The sequence below is a fragment of the Pleuronectes platessa genome, chromosome 20, assembly GCF_947347685.1.
Source record: "Pleuronectes platessa chromosome 20, fPlePla1.1, whole genome shotgun sequence".
NCBI classification, from domain to species: domain Eukaryota; kingdom Metazoa; phylum Chordata; class Actinopteri; order Pleuronectiformes; family Pleuronectidae; genus Pleuronectes; species Pleuronectes platessa.
In genome coordinates this window covers 4,256,942-4,261,279 of record NC_070645.1, presented here as the reverse complement: position 1 = coordinate 4,261,279, position 4,338 = coordinate 4,256,942, and positions in this window count along the sequence as shown.

The following is a 4,338-nucleotide window of genomic DNA, read 5'->3' as shown; positions in this document are numbered from 1 at the left end:
GTCACGTTCTTCTTCTACTCCAAATTTCCGGCAGAGTTGATATGGACGGTTATCAGTTTATACCGCCATCAAGAGGCTGTTGGTGGACTTTCTGAAACCTAGAGTAGGCATTTATCAATGAAACCAATTAACCCTTTGATACACAAGCTACGCAAAAAAAACACAACATGGGTCAAAAATGATCCCTATTGACCTACCATGTTATTGTACGGCTGAGTGTTTCTTTGCTATATTTTTGGAAATCAATTTTTTTCATCATTTAATATTCAAAGTATTCATTAAATATCTTGTTTTTGATTACCACAAATCATTATTTTCATTTTATCTTTTTTCAATTTATGAATTAAAATATTCGTTGTATTTTCACATCAAGTTTACACACATGGGTAAAAAATGACCCAGGTATGCAAGTGTGATAAAAAAAAGACATGCTGTAATAATGATTTTGTCAAAAATGATTATTTTAGAAGTGATTTGGACCAAAGAAACCAATAAAGGCCATGAATTCTACTTTGTCACCGCATCTCCACTCTTTTTCATTTGCTGCTGCTGCTGCTCTTTGTCCCTCTAAATTGGTGCATTTCAGAACCTCCTAAATGATGTTTTCACTAATAAATAAATCCCAGGCATCTTTTGGTAAAACTGTTGTTGAAGCAGATGCAGTTCCTGGGCAGCTCCTCAGGATGTTGTGGCTTCTTGCTCTGCCCTGAGTGGGGGGATGCTCATTCCAGTAAGGCCCCCCTTTTTACTCAGTCTATTGGCCTGGGTCTGAGGTTCCTCTTCAGAGGACTCATCAGACGAGTCTTCTAAGATAGCTTGATTTATAGACAAACCCACAACTCCAGCTTGACCCTGTGGCACATAGTCTACTCTAGGTCATCAGCACCAGAGATGTCAGAATCAGGATCAAGAATTGCTTCATCTTAATCCTGTTCTTCATTTAGCATCTCTATGACCATTTCAGCTGTAAATCTGGAATGACTGTGACGAGCCATATACTAGCACTGTGGATAAAGAAAATCAAAATGATATTTTCAACTATCAGTTGAGAAAGTATACAGTATACAGTATACAAAAACATGACTGCTTGATATACAATTCACATTTTCTACCAATACTGACAATAACTCCTCTATTCATTTGTCATTGCTGCTCCCTTCATCTCTATCAGACATTTTCTTAGGCACAAACACTTTAAACATTGACTAACTTTTCCAATATGTTACAGACTGTTTCTTCGAATCAATGTTGTACATACTATTATTTTGCTGATGTTTTTTATATTGCACTTCAGTCCGTCCTGGGAGAGGGATCCTCTCTCTGAGGTTTCTATTTTTTCCCCACCTGTTGATAGGCTTTTTTGTAGTCTTTCCTTACTCTTGTTAAAGTTTAAGGACAGAAGATGTCACACCTTGTTAAAGCCCTAAGAGACGAATTGTGATTCGTGAATATAGGATTTACAAGTCAAATTTTATGGATTGTTTAATTGATGTAAAGACAGATAATTTGGTGACTGCTAGTGAAGGCTAAATTTTTCGGACATTTAGCAATGCAGGGACTTTTACAAGATAAAACTATATCTCCCAAACCAGTAAATTGTGTGTCTTATCCCTGGACTATATTGAAAACCACACCACATACCTTCTCCATAATTTCCACTTCATTCTGCACTTGTATGTATGGTAATTAGAAAGGAAGACAAGTTATTCCAGTCTTCATACTCAAGAAACAGCATAACTCTGACATGCCAAGAGACACAGAATCACAGGAGGAGAGAGACTGGTGCTATGCAAATGCATTTTTATTGATTGATTTTAAGAGGAAATGAAGGTTAATATATTTCTAGAGATCTAGTGCTCTAATAACATTTTGTCTGAAATGTTTTGTCCACTGTACTTTAGCCTTGTGCTCAGTAAATAACTCAATATGCTTCTTCTGAAGTCAGTAATATCACATTAATCAAACTGTTTGCACAATGAAATTGTTTATTATATTCAGGTACTATAATCACCTCGACATCCAATCACTATAACGTAAATTTATTTTTTCGATATTTTCCATGTAATATATTTGATTGCCTCTCTAACCTCATTGGTTTGTGTCTTTTTATATCCAGGTTCCACAGATTAACCTGTTGCATGGGTCCAAGGCTGCTGGGCCTACATTTTCTACAGCAGTATTGTGTAGACCGTTTACCCACTTGTGAGACATTTTTTACATTTGCTCCCCTCTATGTGAGCTAAAATGATATATCAGACAAAGGGCAGTGAAAATATGATTGTTTTTTAAAAAGTGGTCTTGTGTCTCACTTTACCCCAGCTAAGGGGTAAAGTGAGACAGACCAGAGAAATCAAGGGGGTAAACTGATCCACTTACTTTTTTCCACTTTAATACTACCATAACAACACATGTTGTAATAGTTAAAATCCCGACAGCTAGATTGACAACCACACATTCAAAAACTAATATCGGACTTGTAACAGAATCATGGGGATTGGTCAATTAAGCACATTTATGATTATTATGATTCATGTGATCTCTTGCACACCCTAGCTTACATGCACATTGTTTCTCTGTCCAATTGGCAGGGACAGGGATATTGATTTTCTCTGCGTATTCAAATGCCAGTTCACTGCACTTAACTGGAGCAAGGCCCTGGAACTGGTCAGCTAGTTGTTTCAAGTGTTTGGCAAGCTCCTCTTCCATCTCATCTGTGAATATTCTCTTTGCCTCAGCTACTGCACCCCAGGCTACTGATTTTACTTTCCCTTTCTCATTTTCTTTATGAATCTTTTGAGGGTTGTCTTATCAATATTTCTATCCCTTCCAGCTTTTCTTAAGGACTTCTTTCTTTGCATGACCTCAGCGGCTGCACTCTCCATCTCTGCGAGGGGTGTTTGGTCCCAGGTTGTCTTCCTGTTATAGTTTCTCTTTTCTACAATGTTTATGACATTAAAAATAAAACATATGTAATGTAATATTACACTAAAAGATGTTTAAGATTAAACTTAACTTGTGCTTCATGGTGTTCACAGCATTTGTCTCATTTTACCCCACAGCCACCATTTTAGAAAAAAACAACATGTCTTAGAAATTCAGGCTAATCTTCTGCTAACATCAATCACATGGTTTTTTATGTTGGAAGTTCATCAACATGTATGATATAAGTTTTTCTACCTGAATCAATTTGTTTTGACACAAATTGATTAAGTTCAAAGCAAGAAAATTTACTTTTAGATGCAAAAAAATCATTTTTGTGAAAAAACATACCAGCACCAACTTCTCTTTCATGGCAAGGGGATAATGGGAGGGGCTTGAAAACATAATGGTCACATGACAACAAATGCGTTCTGTTGCCTAGATACAGGAGGTGTCTCACATTACCCGATGTCTCACATTTTACAATAGAATATTTGAACCTTGAACCTCTGATATGGGTTTATTATTAATTAAAACAATATAGACTGATAAAAGTTTTAAAACAAGATTTTCACACATGCACTTTCTACAACACAGTCATTAATGCAGGACCTGCCATAGTTCATATCATATTTAAGAAAATTCCCTAACAAATAATAAGATAATAGAAGAAAGAATTAATGAGTCTTATTCTCAATCTTCAGGCAGCAGAGGGTTTTGCAGAACCAGAGCAGCTTGCACAGCCTGAGTTAAAGCAGTTTAATCCGCTGGTGGCCACCTGACTTATAACCTCAACATCTGGGGTTGATGCAATTACTGTGGATCCAGCAGGAGGAGTCGGAGGAAGAGGTGGAGATGTTTTCACAGCAGAGACTGAGGTTTCTGAGATAGGCTGCTTTAACCTGGCACAGTGACAAATCCTCCTGGATCGCAGTGATAGCAAGTTCATTAGCACAGAGCAGACATGGCGGAGCCGGTGCCCCAGGAGAGTCTGGATCCCTGGTTGGCTCATCAACCACATCGTCACCATCAAAGACGTATGTAATGACGACATCAGGAGGCAGAGTCAGAGAAGGTGGTGAAGCTGGAGATGGAATAGTCTGTGGGCAGGGTGTAAACCGTTCACTTCTTCAATACGGCAGGTTGTCAAAGACTCCAGTGCAGCAGTTATGGCAGGAGTTTTTGGTGCTTCACTTTGCTTTCACTTTGTCACTGAGGCTGAAATGGTTTCTTGATTAGTCGCTATTCACACAAAATTTGCACAATAAGCTCAAAGTGGCAGTTTGGGGCAAGGTTCAAACTCTTTGCCTATAGCCTGTTTCCTGAATTTTAAATTAGGGGGGCTTTGCATTTTAAAAACTGTCCATTGGGGTAGTGCAATTCAGCCATTTCCCCCTGCCCAAGTACAAGACCTATTAT